Below are 17652 nucleotides of genomic sequence, written 5' to 3' on the forward strand. Positions count from 1 at the left end.
CGCATGCAGCAGGCCTTTGTTCTGCAGAACCACAGGAAGATATATTTGCTGTACAGTAACTTCACCTATTTATGCAAACACAGATCTCACATATACACTCAAAAAGCTATGTGGGGCATCAACAGTTTTTCACTTACATCGCTTTCAAGTTGACATCCTTGATAGAAAATAGCAGAGGGCTGAGTGAGGGTAAACCACTTCACATTCCTCCTCCCTGATTCTCCACCTCCAGCTTATCATTTCCAGGTTAAATGTTAATTGGACAAATTCCCAGCCCTCCTTTGTCTTAATGGCTGCACCTCTCATTTTCTCTCTCACTACTGCAATTGTTATACATACTGTAGAGTTTGAGGAAAGATGGATGTGATTGACTTTGCAGAAACAGCTTGGCCAGCTATGTGAAGACTCGCTGTCTGCCTTTCTCAACGCATCATGATGGGCTTCACTACCATTTGCAGTATTAACACCATTAGCCAGGGATGACTCTGCATTTTACTCTGACTGAGATGAACAAGGCTGTCAGATGTCAAACGATAATGAATGGACTTTTGAGGCTAAGCATCCCTGGACGCAGTACCTGTTCGAATATTACAATATCAGCAATGTGTCACGAGACTGGAGAGATGCTAAACATGCTTCAAAAGGTCAAACAGTAACTCTTAAGCTGTTGGTCCGCATTTAAAAACAACATGCTTTGTTGTTGTCCATTTAACAGCACCATTAAGCCTGCATTAACAGATTTTGTTGGCCACTTGGGAACAGTTGAGAGAAGCTGTAAACATAACAATAGCACACAATATTATCACATTTTAACTTCATGTGGGCAAGCAAATGGTTGACTGTTTACACATCCAGCAGACAGAGAGCAACATTACCATTCGTTTGGGGTGATGTGTGTGTCTGGATGAATGTAAGAGAGAAATCTCTGGCTTCAGCTCATCTCTAACTTGTCTGTTCGCAATTTGTGCTGGACAGGTAGGGAACTGAGGCTCTGTCAGAACTGTTTTGGCTGAAAACAGCTGCCAGTTTCACGAAATTTGTTGGTTTAGACAGTCCTGAATACAGTGAGTATCAATACAAAATCCCTTTACAAACAAAAAAACCTTTACAAAAATGGGTAATCAGCATCTGTAAATTATCATAGCTATCTGAACAAGATCTGGATTTAAAGTAAAGCTGAGTGATTATTCTTACTGTAATATGCTGTAGTAACCTGAGCTGAGTACTTAAATTACAGATAGTAACAGCTCAGCGAATATAATGGTTTAACATTAGGTGAGTGAGATGGAAAGTCTCTAATTGAGGCTCAACCCTTCCAGAGACCTAATTTGTGTATGTTAAAATGATCAATTAGTGTAATAATAATAATACACCTACTAGCTGGAGTTACTATATTACAATTTTTTAATTACAATATCATAACGGAAGTGCTCAGATGTTATCTAGTTTCATATTGCAGATAGTGTGACAGGTTCAAACTGACAGAGAATGACATAAATAATTTTTAATGTGCACTGCTTCCTTTTGCTTTCTCTAGCTCGGGAGAGACAGCCTTCAGATAATATTCAAATAGGGACAGAAAGGGTCAACTCATTACACAAAAATGAAAATCACTAGCACAAATGTCACTTTCCTTTGTCTTTCATCTCAAATGCGCTGACAGACTGCACAGCTGTCACTGTGGGCATGAAGTCACAGTGTCAGGAAAATATATGAGAAAAAAAATTAATGGGTTGTTTCTTGCACTTCAGGAAATGTTTGTGATATTTGGACGCAAAATTATTCTTTCAACAACCAGCTAGGTCAGAGGAGATGGTTGTGTAAGACATAATTTCCTCAGAGCTGTGGTTTTTGGTCTTTTTGAGCCATCTACGCAGAATGGGGAGTGATGGCAGGTAAGAATATCAGACAGGATGTAATCTGATCTAATGATATTATATCAAATGATATTAAATAGATCGAAAATAATCTAGTCAAAATGGCAGAAATATCTCAAGACTTGGGATCAACATTTGTTATAACTTAAAGTCTAAAGTGACTTAAATGTTTTGGTGGTTATTATCATAAGACCTTGTCACTTCAGGAATACAATCATTGAATAGTCTTTTAAATCTACACTGAGTTGGATTTCAATGAACTTTTGTGCAATTCAAATCTAAGGTTAAAGGGCCTCTCAACCAATTTAACATTGCACAAAAGATTGAAAAAGTTGAGGGTTGAAAAAGCAATGGTTAAAATTGAAGCAGCTGTGACTGAGCTATTCTGACTTTTTGTCTCTAATATGACAAAAGCTCCAAAAGACACTTAATCCTACCATTCCCATGAGGCAACTCAGTTCTGTCTTTCAGCATCTCCCTTGTTCTTCCCATGTTGTACAACCCTCACGCTCCAAGTTCTAACATCAGACTTGGTCCAGAGGCTGAAATGTCCTGACTTTTAGTCCTGTCCAGGACCAAGCTAAATCTAAGATAACCCTGTTGACATTATCAGGGTAATTTCTCAGAGTCAATCAGCTGCAGAAGACCTATACGGTTGTTTTCACAGGTTCCCCATAAAACACAAAGGCTTATGTGTAGGATTGGTGGAGATTTCCAAAATAAGCTTTTTTTTATATACTAAAAGAGTCCTTAAATGTTGTATTGGTTTCTGACAGCTCAATGAGAAAAAACATTGTTGGACAGAATGAAAAGTTGGGCACGAGGGCAGAAAGGCAGCTGCAGGGGCAGGCAGAGAAAAGGAGGAGTGGGTGGAGAGCAGAGGAAAAAAGACAAGAGGTCAAGGATCCAGTCGTTCTGGAGTGTGGTCAAAAGCACTAAAAGCTTTATGCTTTAACAGGATTGTTAGGCAAGAAACCTCAAACCTCACTGGCTCATGTTGCTTAGAGCATAAGGATTGGTTGGTGGGGTGTTTTATATGCAGCATGGGTAATTAAATTGGTGAATACTGTTCCGGAATCGATATGAGCCCAGTGACATAAAGTATTAGCACAGAACCACTCTGCGTATGTGTGTCCATGCAAGTGTGTAGGGGACAAACTGAGAGTCGGAGGGAGAGAGGGGTGAGGAGAGGGAACATGGGAGGCGGCAAGCGAGGGACAGAGTGGGCAGCGCAAATTGCAAGCTAAATTTTTATTATGACAGATGAGATGGGTTATTGGAATCCAGGCGAGGCTCTCTGACTGTAGATGCCATTACAGGACACGGCTGCTTTAAATCTGGGTCGCCTATCGACTTAACCTCGCATTGGGCATCAGCAGGGCCTCATTGCCGTGTAATTATGCCTGGAATAAATAGGGCACTTGGCTTGTGGCACTACACCACATAGCGGCTGGTATAATGGACAGTGTGGAATTCATTTGTTCTCCTCTGTTCTTTCCTAATCCTTCCTCTCAACCTCTATTAACTCTCTACATCTTTCATTCCTTCCTCTGAGCCCCTTTCTACCCTTTGGTTTTCAAGTCATCATTGTTTCTGTCCTTTTTTGTATCCTGCTTTATCTTATTCCCTGCTGTCCTTGAACAGAAGGAAGGAAAGCCTCTGAAGAAAGGCACCATTAAGGAAGAGTTGTTTGCAAAACACTGCTCAAACTGTAAACCAGGAACAGATTAAATTTAAGGCAGTCCGCACAGTGTGAATTCAACCCTCACAGCCCAATTAGGGAGAATGAATATTTCCTCTACTCTGAAACCCAAGGCCTCCTTATCATCGAGTTTTGGAGATATTTTGGGTGGCCATTTGGCTCCATAATGCCTGTTTAAACTAGATCTGAGCACAGCACATTATTGCCTGCACAAACAGTGCTTCTGGCACTTTGGCCACACAGCAGCTCAAAGAAAACAACAACAAAAAAACAAAAAATAAAGGGCCCTAAGCTACAAGCAGTGTGTGCACACACTAATGTGTGTATGTGTGTGACTTTCTTCTTCTGTGTGTGTCGTGCTGTGAGGTGACCGTCTCAGTAATTGGTCCTAGAGGCTTTTACCTGGCGACGTTGACTGGCCATGTCAGTGGCTTTTTTTTTTCCTTCTTTTTTTTTTTTTTTTTTTTTTTTGTTCTTCAACACCAAATGGCCTTATTGGCCATTTAGAGCTCATTATCAATACCTTTTATAAACCATTTCAGCTGTCATGGAAAGAACAAAAAAGGGGGAGTACATTTTTTGTCATTAATTATAAGCCAGACTTTTGTTATTCGAAGTGTGCAAGCTATTTTTATGCTCATCACAAAGGGAACAGACGCTTGTTCTTTTTGCCTTCATTAGAATGAATTCTGTACAACTTGGCTTTTATTAAAAGCAACAGGGGTTCCAGTCCCCGCTTCTGCCGTCATTGTTTTTAATCTTTGCTAATTAATATGAAGAGGTCCTGATTAAAATAATAGAATTGTCAGGGAAAACACTCTCTTAAGCTTGTATGAATTCAGTGCAGCCATTTGAATAGCGCATACAAGGGATATTCAATAATTAAATACTTTTGTGTCAGTCTGAGAGTATCTCCTTCCAAAGCATATGCATGTTTTTAAAAATGTTCACTATAGTTGAATTGTCTTTAGGGATTCTGAATTCTGTTGTGCTGGAGTGGGATAGTTTGGAAATATACTGAAACTATGGGTTTTAACTGCTTTGTATTTAATATTCACACTATGGATTATGCAGAATACTGCTTTCCTCTTCTTCCTGTAGTGATATCAGACTATTGATTGTACAGCAGATAAACATTAAGGATGGATGATGGATAATGCAGAGGACATTTACTAGTATGGCACAAAGTTTACCGGAGAATTGCCAGTATCTATATGGCTTTATAACATGGCTTTCTTGGGTTGTGGCAGTGGTGACAACAGCGCTATAAGAGCTGATCTTCACCATGATAGCATTACATTACATGAGGATGTGCCAGTTTTTGTGGAAAAACAACAACAAATGCATCTTCAGAATGTGAGTAATACATGACTTCTTAGTCAAAACCACCTGGAGTACGAGATAAGCTTCACATATATAACAGCTTCAGCTCTTCTGGGAAAACTTTTCACAATATTTTAGAGTGTATCTGTGAGAATTTTTGTCCATTCATACAGTAGCGCATTTGTGAGGTCAAGCACTGTTGTCGGACCAAAAGGCCTGGTTCACAGTCTCCGTTCCAGTTCATCCCAAAGGTGTTGGATGGAGTTGAGGTCAGGACTCTGTTTGGGCCAGTCAAGTTCTTCCACACCAAACTCATCCAACCATGTCTTTATGGACTTTGCTTTGTGCACTGGGGCACAGTCATGCTGGAAAACAGAAGGGCCTTCCCCAAACTGCTACCACAAAGATGGAAGCATAGCATTGTCCAAAATGTCTTCTTGTTATGCTGAAGCACTAAGATTTCCCTTCACTGGTAGTAAGGGGCTGAGCCCAATCCCTGAAAAGCAGCCCCATCCCAATACTTTTGTCTATATAGTGTATATTATGAAGGTGGCAAGAAAGGTGATAGGTTTCCCCCTGCCCCTTTTTATAGGAATCTTTGGCTACCAGGTTCTCTGAAAGCACCTGCTTCTCTCAGCTCAGATATTTGGAGTATCAAGGTTCAAGTGCAATAGGAGTAAGAAACTTCATTGTTCCCTATGTACTTTTTGTTTTGGTACTTTCGGTTCTGTACTTGTTGTTTTTTTGTCTTGTGCTTCTGACTGCAAGCCAAGTTTCCCATCTGGGATAATAAAATGACTGAAGTGAACCGAACTGAGGTAGTGCTAAATGCCAGACTAATATTAAAAAACAAAACAAAACCCACTATGTTCTTTCCAAAGATTCATCTTTATGAAGATCATTACCGTGAAGGTTTTTATTCCAACACTCTCCTCTCCTGGTTAGCCGGCCTGGGTTTTTTTGGTCATCTCTAAACAGGGTGTTCCGGTCTACTCTTTTCTGTCTGACAGACAAGCAGGCGGCTAAGAGCTTATTTTAGGTAACGCACATCAGAACACATGGAAACAGTGGTAGAAACTCTCTGAGTGCTCATCTCGGGCTGACAGCAGGCAGCCCCTCAAGCATTACTGTAGTTGGCCGTGACTGATTTCTCAGAGGCAGGCAAAGCCATGGGAGGGTAAATGTTCTGCTTTGGCTCGTCCATTTTGATTTGCTTTAGATGTACTGCTGTTTGACATTTTGTCTTTAGGATGTGCCGTCTTTGTAATCACACTGCTAGTAGGGGTTGTTTTCACTCAGTCAACACCAATAAAGGGCAGACAAAGCCAGGACAGCTCAGGTGACTGGGATATAACAAGAAAATTATTTTTAGGTGTGTGCTTTTAGATGACCTTTCTCCTGGCTTTTCATTCTAGTCAAGTACATTTTCTCTTATAAACATGGGTAATACTGCTTGAGAATGAAGTAGCCTAAAAAACATGCATTCAGTTATTCAAAACTTTTAAGCATAGATGATATGGTTCTTTTGACAGTACAGGCCTACTGTATTCTAAAAACACATGAAATTTTTATTCCTGTGTATGCAGGTGTCACCTGCTTAGCAGATGGTGGACTGAGGGATGCAGTGATTCATGCAGAGAACAGATGCGCAGATCTGCCTGATTGTAGGAAGTGTGCTCATTGCATTCATCCGTTTAAAGCTTCAGATATTAATTTTGTTTTTCTCTATTTGCAGATGATTTCTCATGTTGTCAGTGGCAGCACAGGGAATGCACTGTGCAAGGCTGTTGTCATGTTTGTGCACAAGCCTAAAAAGGTTGTGGGGAGAGAAATAAAGCATTTCATTTACTCTATTGTCAGCTTGAGCTATAGGAGGATGTTTGCAGTGACAGTTTGCCAATAAGGGAATAGACAGTAAGGCTTGGAGTAAGAATAGCTACTGCTGGAGACCCTTATGGTGTGTGTACACTGCAGAACAGTTGCCAAGGCGATGTTATCGCCTATTATTCATCATTGGAAGCAACAAATCCGGGCTCTGCTATTTATTCTGTTGTTTTCTCAGAAATGGAGGTGACAGATAGCGTGATGGCCCAGAAAGTACATTATTGATCAACACAAGACCTGACTTGTCCCCTTGTATGTTCTCTGATGGCAATCCCACAGGCCTTCCAGCGAGCGGGGTGGCGGGCTATCTTGTTCGACGGTGGTTTATGGGTCCTGTCATTGGGATGTGTAGGAGCATGTACCACAAAGAGAAGCTGAGCCAAGATTCTCCCCAGGGAGGGAGGAGATGCGGCGGGTGGGGGTCAGAGGTCGTAGGCTGTGAGAACAACAATCTTGGGTTTAGATTCGAGGGTGGGCGAGTTTGTGCAAGTTCTGCTGTATGCGGACCTGGAGGGGGGTGGAAGAGTCAGTGCAATACTTTCACAAACTAATGCTGTCCGCAGAGGGTGAAAGAAAAAGGGGTATTTGTCTGTGCCATTAACCTTTATTTTTATCCCAAAGCTCAAGGAGACATTACGAGGAACGGTGTGTGCTGTGCTTTCTTTCCATGCTGCATGAAGCCAAAAATATTCACAAAAACATTTGAAACTCAATAGTATGCTGCAAATGCACTATTATATCATAACTGTGTAATACTAAACTCTGAAGTGCCCTGCTGTTTTAGGAAATTACTGTGCCTTTTTGCCAATATGAAAGATTTTACTTGAGACATTTTTAAAGATCTAAATCTTTGGTAAGAACATAAGAGCAACGGGCACAGTAGGAAGTCAGAAAGTATTCACTGACATAATGTTGGCTAAGAAAAATATAGAGGAGCCTTATTCTTTTGGGTCAGCGTTAAATTATATATATTTCCTAGAAATCAGTATGTAGATTGATGGAGTTTGTTTCGACTTTAAGTTGTTTCTGCTGTTTAAAAAATAATATCTAATAGTATCATTATCATTGAAGTTTATGTTTCTTTAATATTAAAAAAGGAAGAAGAATTCAAATTTCATATCAGTTCTGCACAACTACAGATAACTCGCCTGAAAATAAAAGCAGTGCGACACTCCCTTTCTATGACCAGTACAAAGATGGCCTTCCTCTGTTAGGAGAGATATATGAGATGGAAGATACAAAGCCAGGGCTCTTAATAAAAATCATCCATTTTTGTCAGAGCTGGCTAGGGGAAAATTTGCAGCAGTGTCAATAGACAGCTTTTTTTCACTTCTTTATCTCACGCTACCACCATCTCCTCCTATTTCTATCTTTCTCTCTCTCTTTCACGGCAGCAGCATACATCAGCACAGAGAGAGAGAGAGAGAGAGAGAGCATCACCTCGACTGTCACTGCTATCTCTTAAATCATTTTGTCTGTGAAGGCTGACCTCTCTTGCTGTAGATTTTTGGGCTATCAAGTGGGACTGAAAGTCACAATTATCACGAGGTAAGGGATGACTACCAGACTTCCATTTATTTCTCGATTTCACCGCGACAGGACTGTGTAGGTGTGATTGAATTCTCCTCCCCTCTACCTCCTCTCGGGCATTTAGACCCACTGTGGGAGAAGTAAGTTGACTCTCCAAAACTGTGCCACGCATTCCTCAAACTAGATTATTGTTATTTCCTCACATCCTGGATGGAGGTTTATAGTCAATATGCTGCTATATGAAGAAAAATGTTGCAGCAGGAGAGGAGCTGCCCCCACTTTTTTTTCAAATAATGCGCTGCTGTTCTTGAATCAGTCCCTGTAAATGTCGGGTAGTCTGTAGTGACGATACTGGGGGGTAAATATGATAAGAGAATGCGTAAACACATCAGTCATAGTGGTGTTTTGCGGAGGTTGCTGATATACTCCTGTAGGTGGGATTGTCATGCCTGGGGATGATGGTGCGACTCCTCTCCAGGAGAGCATGAAACAGGATTACGAGTACATCAGCAAACATGCAAACCACAACCTTTATTTTGGGACAACTACTTGTCAAAATAATATGGCTGCTGACTTCAACCTTTTTATGTGATTTATTTTGCTTGATATAGCACTTACTCTAATATGGAGACATATGCACATACAAAATAAAATCATATAAATGAACTTCCTGCAGCAACAGGGATCAGTACTAGTGAGCCTTCTGCCTTTCTCTGCACAGTTACATGACTGGTTGCTACGGTTTCCCTTCTGATACTTGGTCACCCACCGCTTGTCAGCCGGCCCCCATCACGCCACATGCCCCTGCAGCTGTGTATCTGTGGGCAACACACACCTTGGCACCGGCAGGGGCATAATAATATGCCCATGAGTTAAGTGCACAGTAGAAAACACAAGCACACTTTTCCCTTTATGTCTGTCAGATCTCGTATCCAAATAGCACCAACTGCACTGTGACAGACTTTCCCCACTGTCTCACTGTCTGACCACTTCCTCACTTAAAATGGCACAAAATCCAGTCACTGCACAGGTTGTGGTGTGAAATGAGAGGCAACAGACTCCTTATAATATGATCTTTCACACTCTGTTGGAAGGGAGAAATATGGAGCAGGAGGATGGCTTACCTTGATAAGCAGAGGAGCCTTTCTACATGATTCAAATATGGGTATACACTGCAAAGATGTATCCCCCTCCCACCTGCTGCATCTTTTTCAAAGGACACCCAACTCCTTTCTTCTCTTCCCTGCCCTCCACTCCAACTCCCGCTTCCTCGACCCCTGTCACCAATTGCTTTTTTCCTGCTTGCTTTTAAATTAGTCTGTCTCCCCGTCGTCGCCACTCATGTTATTTTCATAGAAGGCAATCCAAAGCAGAGTGCATGTTAATTCAAATATGAGATCACTGTCCCTCACAAGGGAGAGTCGACAGAAAGCAATTGGGAGGACGGGAACAGGGTACACATGTCTGGCAGAGAAGCCCCAAATGTGTCTCCTGCCAGGCCGAATGACAGAAAATGAAAATAATTTCTAAGTCTCACTTAGCCAGTGTGTAGGCACTGCACTCTTTTTGACTTTTAAGCTACGGAACACTTTGTAATAACAATATATTTGTGCAGAATGGTTATTTGAAAAGACTTAATTTTTTTATATGGCCATGGGTCACTAACTTCAGAAAGGGTGTTGTTAATTATGCAGAAAGGGAAAAAAAGTTCTGATAAAAAATGTGATTAATTTGGCGCACATGCACACACGGAGCCATGACAGGAATGCACAAGCAGGAGGGCCGTTCTTTGGTTACAATCATATTGATGAACATCTACATCCAATATGTTGCTCCATTGATTCCTCATTATTCCAATTCCCGGGACTATTCTAATGTGGCACGGCATCAAGATGTACACAGTTAATTTGTGCTTTCTATTAAAACAGAGTCATTAAAAGCATGCTGCACAACAATTTATAATTAAAATACCGGCTCAAGTGAGAGGTGAAAGTCTCATTAGTATTGTTGCCACGTACTGTTTGCTTCTGTGATTAATTTGAACAGCCTTACCCGTCGCCGTGATGATTTATGTCCTTTTGTATTATGTACATACGTGTTTAAGGCTGAGTGTTTAGAGACAGTGACAGTGCGCTGAAAAAAGGATCTCTTTAATTAAATAGCATGTTACATCATGGCCAATAAAACATGTGCAAATGCATGAAGGCTGCATAATACTCACTTTATCATTTGTTAATGTGGCAGACTTTAGCCTTTTTTGAGACTCCAACACTTTGATTTATGTTCATACCTTTTTAAAAATGCTTGTTAGCGAAAGACACCGAACTGAGACAGGGAACTTAGTAAATACTACCTGCTAAGCATGAGCATGTGAGTAGTTAAGACAGTATTAGCATACAGATGTCGGCATTTAGTGCAAAGAACCGTTGAGACTAAATTTAGATTAACAGATATCCTAATTTCGAATCCCATCAAAGTCACATTTGCACAGAAATATTTCAGACCGCTGATGTTTTCCCTTAACGCTGAATTGTTTTAGTATCAGTCTTTTGTCAATATCAGTATTGAGTGTACACTGTCACAGACATAGATCTATGCAGTGATAATGAGACACAATTGATTAGCTTTGCTTCTCAAATGAGCTCTTCGCAAGGAAATTGAAATACCACACAGTCAAACCATACGGACATGATTAATGGTGTTTTGAGATTGGGATCTAATGGTATTTACATAATCAGCAGGGGAGAATTAGCTATTTTTATTGCTGTGTTGTGTGTGTGTGAACAGCAGCTACATTTGTGTCAGGCTGATTGTGTTGCATTGTCTTATAAATTCTTGATTTCTCAGAGGCTTGGACAGATGGATGATTGGAAAGATAATGAAGAGTTGTGAATCTGCATCAGAGTGAAAAGGCTTGGGCAAAACATTATGAATAACCATAATTAATAGGTATAGATGCAATCAAAACTCCAGTGAACAGAGAGGGGGATTTTTACAGTTTATCTGTTGGAACTCGAGCAAATAATAGTCTTTGCACTGTCTTGTGCTCATGCCTTAAGATGTATTGCACCCTTTCAAGAAGCTGGTGTGTGTGCCATCATGACAATCTTGCTGGATCATGAAGTTCTTTCTTCATGATCCAGCTTTCCAAGCTCTGAAGAAGGCCAGCTTTATGGACTTTGATATACTTGATTGCCAGATATTGTGGAACTTGTTAAAGGCACTCCAGACTGGTCCTTTCTCGGTCTGGAAATCCTTCTTGTTGTCTGCAACATATGACTCAAGGAACCTGAAGTCACTGACTTTTTTGAGTTGAGCAACATCATTGGAACATAACATAACTCTATAGTGGTCACAGAACATGTCTCAAGTTTATTGTGATTTAATTAAAGAAAATCAAAATCTCTAATAATTCATTTTATTATATGCTTTTGACTTTTGCATCAACATTAAAGTTAAGAGCCAAAGTTATGAAGAGTCACAAACAGCAGACTGTTCCTGCATTCCCTAATGAGCCTTACAGCTGCTATTAAATGAATGTAGTGATGGTGAAGGTGAAGAATATCAGAGGGAAACAAACATTGACTGTTGGAGGGAAATGGGAACCTCAGATTGTAACAATTTGTTGACCCATCCATCCCAGCATCCTGCCTCCACGTGCTCAGACGTTGTCACACCATGATAACTCCTCCTTTGCTCTCAGCAGACATGAGTCATAATTACCTCAGCCATGAAAGGGCTTTGTCAAAGCAATACACAGAACTTAAAAGATGAATTATGTTGATATTGTAGTAGAACAGCTACATTTTTTAAACACAGGTTTATCACATTTTGCTGGTGTACCTTAATGCAATTTGCAAGCAGGGGACAATGCAATTATACAATTATACGTTACATTAACATTACATTACCTTAACTACAGGATTAGTCAGAGTAACTGTAAATGTCATTCACACAGCCCTCTCTAAAGTTTGCCAACATGAGACACCATAAGCTTCCTGACATACATAAGGCTGTCGGCAGCGCAAACCCTGGTTTTATTAGATTGAGTTTATTGCATATGAATTCAGCTATTCATGTACGAGAGGAAAAGTGTGCTATTTCTTCTTTTAAAATGCCAATCTGACTGTAAAGGGCAAATTGTAGCTATGTCTTACAATTTGTGTAGCATCATTAGAGTGCATATTTTACCTTCAAACATCCTAGGAACAAATGTATTTAACCATTTAATGCAAGTTAGCGAATTCTGGATGTTCGAACTGAGACTTAAAACAAAATGGGTTCACTTTGCAAGCCAAAAGCAGTGCAGCATTTTGTACATAACGGAATATAAAATGTGCACAGTCCACCTAACAACACATACATTTGCATCAGTCCATGCAAAAACTTTTGAATACCCCTCTAGTCGAAGCCCTAGTTTGTGGTCCAGTTAACACACGCGTCAGCTACGCACATATGCACACACAGTAAGGAGTTACGCCCTGGGACAACTAAAGCTACAGCATGTCCTCTGCTTGTTCCACCACAGAAAGGTCACTGCATGATTTATGCACCTGTTTTGTGAGTTAGATGGCAACTGTTTGTGCTTTGGGGCGCCTGACCGATCAAATCGTGAAATATGAAAATTAAATTCTGTTCGGGAATTGATTTACAAGGTTGAGAGGGTATTAAGCTGCCCAATCGGGAGCAGCTGGATAAATCTATACTTTGTGTTTGTGCTTCCACATGTGTATAGCATCCGGGCTGCATGTGGTGTGTGTGTTCCATGACTTTAACCTGCTGAGTTTGCAGTGGCCCATCATGTTAAATAAGGTTAGTACATAAGCCAACATAGCATAGATATGCATGATTTTTGCTTGTTATTGTGGTCACTACAAAATGATACATTAGAAAAGTGCATGTTTACTCAATTTATTGGGCTGTCTACTCACACTTTACTCCAATTCTCCATCTGATGTCCCGACATGACAGTGCACTGTGTTGGAGACATGTATTCTTTAACATGGCAGCTCACAGGGGACAGACACAGATGGGTTTTGACTTCCTAATGGTTCTACATGGCCATGGATGATGTTATTCCAGTTGACAAGCTGCTCCATATCTGCTGTAACCACATACCACCTGCATGCTCTTTTTCATCAAGATTTGAATTTTCTTGTCAATGATTAATTAAACAATTAATGGAGGGGTGGCCTACATTTAGAATCAAGGGAAAACTTTGTGGAATTCCCAAATGAGTTTGTGCTTCCTTGTGAAGCTTACAACAAACTCGAACAAAACAGTAGATGAGTATTTTGAAAACTTTAATAAAATATGCGAATTGTTTTATTTACCATATCCTCCCCTGTGATCTGTGTGGTATTAAGACTCTTTTAGTGTCTTGTAAGATACATCAAGTATACTTCAGCTTATCCGAACACAAATCTGCTTTGACTTGAATATGTGCTGCTGCACAGTATGTTGTACAAAACCGCGTAGGATATTTTCTCATGAAGTAGTTATACTTGCATGAACTCAATTTATGGATAGATTGGAATTTAATGACATAGAATTGAATAAAACAAATGACTTTTGCACTCTGGAGCTTTTAATTGAGAGCACAAGGCAGTGCATTTGAGATAATACATTCATGCCAGAGGTAAATAGATGTTACTTGTATGCACAAGCTTGTTTAGCATGACAGCTGTGTTGGATACATTACTGCATTAAATCAAACCCAATTACTGCCAGCTCGTTGCCCCGTGCCCCGAGAGGTATCTGATGCAAGCGCAGAAGTACACAATCCCTCAGCGTTCCTGCGTTGAGGGGAAAAAATCTTATAATGTGCAATTAAAAATGGTGGGGACAGATGTTTATTTCAAAATGCATGGATGTGATGCAAACTTAAACATAAATCTCATTCAATTAAGACACCTTCAACCGGCACGGTAACAGCTCCTCTGTCACAGCCTCTCAGTGCTTTTTGCTCCGGGGTTTGCTGTGGAATTGTTCCAGTGTGGCCCAGAGTGCTGATGTTGTTTTTATGTGCTGCTGCTGGTGCTTCTTGTCACTTTAGAGGGTCAACCGACACACTGTGATATCCGCTGCAGCACTTAGATGCACTGTGTTACGCTGATGGAGGAGGCTTTTTGGGGACAGCACTGCTGGGATTGGGTCTGAGTGGTAACCTCTGAAATGCTGAAATGGAACGATGTACGAGTGTGTGTGTGTGTGTGTGTGGCAGCAGAGTCTGTTTAAAAAAGAAATCGGGGTTACACTGAATGACAGATGAATGGACAAGCAAAGGACACAAAGGTAGAAGCAATATTTAGAGACTGCAGAAGCATGAAGCAAAGAAATGAAAGAAAAGTAGGTGGCGGACTTCAGACCTTTAGACAGGAAATGAGAAAGATGAGTGCCACACACACCTTTGCTGAGCAGAGGACCATGGCACCACCTCTCCACTGAGATACGCTGGAGGTGTCTGTCAGGTCAATTAGTGCTACTGTGCTTACATTGTCCACCTGACTTCCTTCATTAGTGTTTTTGTCTGCAGCTTTGAGGCTCTTCAATGTGTTCAGTCACACTCTGAGCCTAACCCACACACTCTGGGTGTGAACGACAGCTTATGAAAGTCCTGTAGGTTTGCCAAGCACCTGACCTGGAGGAGGCGGGCAGCAGGGATCATACTATGGGCTTTTTGCCATGTTAGCTCCTTAGTTCTTGGGATGACAGTGTTGGCCTGTCAGTTGGTCAGTCTGCCACTTCGGTGTGGACTGAAATACCTCAACAAGAATTTAATGGATTAAAATAAATTTGGTACAACCATACATGTTCCCCAGAAAATGTATCTTAATGACTTTCTCCTCCGCTGACCTTTCATCTAGCACTGGTAGCATGTCAACCTTTGGTTTTCGTACTTAGTCAGACTCATCTCTCTTTTGTGTTTAGTGCTAATTAACAAGTGCTAGACTGGAAACCCATTCTTCTACAGCCTCACAGAGCTGCTGGCGTGGCTGTAGACTCTTAGTCATTTAAATTAATTTAGATCTCAAAAGAAAAAAAAACTATACAGTGGTTTTATGGTTAGTTGTGAATTATGATATTTTCCTTATTTTCTCATTTTATCTGTCTTTTTCCCCTTGTTAGATCTTGTGAGAGGAGTGAAGAGACACAAGTGGGGGACAATGAGCTATGTTCCCCCATGTTCTCTGGATCCTATGTTCCCAAGCCGTGTGATTCTACTAATCTTATAAGTGATAAGGTAAGGGCAATTTTCTTTCATATTACAAAACTAACTAAGGGAGCTGGATGTTTTTTGAATGAAATTTCATGAGCAAAAATTGATTCTTTCCAATGTCTAAAATCAAGAAAACTGTCTTGACCGCAAATTTTAGGGCATGTAGTTTATATAACATCAGAAGGTTATAGGCTGTAGGTGGTATTAACCCAGGGAATCATGCACTGAACAAAGGTTGATCAAGGGAAAAACATTGCTGAGAACAGAAACGTGTCCTTAATGTGTCAGAAGGATCAGAAGGATTTTGAGCTGTTAAACACAAGGTGTTTGGAACAAATATATATATGCATCCAAGATGAAGTGTAACAAACATCTTTTGCTGGACCAAAATCAAATATACTACAGGTTAATGAACATGTTGTGTGCCCATTCATAGCTTTGATTTCTTTCTTTCTCTCTTTATTTATTTATTCAAATGTCATTATTTAATCAATTTCTCTACTTTTTTGAGCCTTGTGAGCTCCACTCAGCTAGTCAGTTCCACCTTTCTTTACCACTGTGTTCACTCAACAATGAATCTGGACTGTACATTTAGAATCATACATTCTGGCATTTCAGCAACACCATGAGCATTTAACCAAAGGGAACACTAAGAAGGGAAGAGCTAAGGAAAGGTACAGAACTGTATTGACATTTTTTAATCACTGATAAACAGCAGCTCACGAGCTAATGGGTATATTACAGAAATACTGCTTCACTGAGTAAACTCAATCAGAATCTGTACAATCAACAGGAGGGCTCTGTGCTTGCTCATTTATAGTCTATAGTTTTATTGATCCTTTCATTGTGAGTTGCTGAATGATCCTGGATTGGAGCAAATATGATCATCCCCAAAGGTCTACTTATGCATGATTCAAATTCTAACAATGTCCAGCAATGACATGCCCTGTTCTGTGAAATGGGAAAGAAGCCAATACGCACTGAGATGTGCATTTGAAACAGTTGGGAGTCAGAGTCAATTATGGGCTCAGCATAAAAGCAGTTACAGTAGGAATGTGTGTCCATCATCAAACAAGTGAATAATCCTGTTGTCAAGCTGCAATAATTGATGTGTTGATATTCGACAAGTCATGTTATCCCCAACTCGCAGCATTTTGCAGTGTGTACTGTCTCGCAAAATTGTAAAAAGCAAACTCACAGCGTGAAATGCTTCGTCATTTGAGCTCTTTAAAGTTTCCTGAAAACAACCCTGTTGAGGTTTAAACGTTTTAAACGTGGTGTTTTGATGTGTTGCACTTTGAACACAGAGCGGCTGTTTTGTGAGGTCCAGCAGATAAGAGACAGAGGGGATTGAACGTGTGATACGGAGGAAGAGCAGCGATTCCCTTTCAGGATTGTTTCAGGCCACATGCTGGGTCCTCCAAACAGAGCCCCACACGGCAAATCAAAGCACGCCATCAGTGCTTTGTTTTTCTGAGGCTTCATATAATTAGCAGTTTATTTATGTGCAGGGGACAGATCTGAGTATTAGCAGCTAACTGACTTGAGCCAGTGGTAGAAGTCATTTTGTATGGGCCACCGGTATTTTGCTTTCAGTCAGCGTGTAAGTAAACAGGTTTCCCTTTTCTGGTACAATCTTAGTTTTACATTCTTATTGTTCTGCCGTCCTAAAATATGAAATAAAAATAAGCGAGGCACAATCTGTAACCATTGTAACATTTAGCCCAGTGCAGTGGTTTACCAAGATTTATGTCCGTTTGTCTTCTGGTTCCAGTAGACTGCTGTGAGGCCTTACCAGCCTTCACTGAGCAAATGAATCGCCGTCACAGTCCTCAAATGGTGTGATCGCCTGTCACAGTCCTTCACATCAGTTTGTTTTATTGGATGTGGCTCACGCCTCCAGATATTTATATCTTTTTACAGCCATGTACTGTAGTGGCTAACAAAACAAAAAAAAAAAACGAATGGAATAAAAAAGCAGCCAGGGAGAAAGAGGAGGCAAGAAATCTCGGCAGGCGGCTAGACAAGTAATGGTGTGGAATACAGAGGAGGGATGTGCAGAGTTTTGGCTGGGGACACCCTCTAGATCCATCTTCGCCTGCTTAAAGCCCCAGTGC

At 40.6% G+C, this 17652-nt stretch overlaps 1 long non-coding RNA gene across 1 annotated transcript in view; it reads left to right on the top strand.

The window, feature by feature from the left end:
• LOC124053971 overlaps positions 1–15552 on the top strand; it is a 64459-nt gene extending 48907 nt beyond the window's left edge. Inside the window, exon 3 of the long non-coding RNA XR_006842288.1 lies at positions 15445–15552. This is a non-coding gene — a long non-coding RNA (uncharacterized LOC124053971). The remainder of the gene's footprint in view (positions 1–15444) is intronic.
• The last annotated feature ends 2100 nt before the right edge of the window (positions 15553–17652 follow it).

The sequence above is a fragment of the Scatophagus argus genome, chromosome 22, assembly GCF_020382885.2.
Source record: "Scatophagus argus isolate fScaArg1 chromosome 22, fScaArg1.pri, whole genome shotgun sequence".
NCBI lineage: Eukaryota > Metazoa > Chordata > Actinopteri > Scatophagidae > Scatophagus > Scatophagus argus.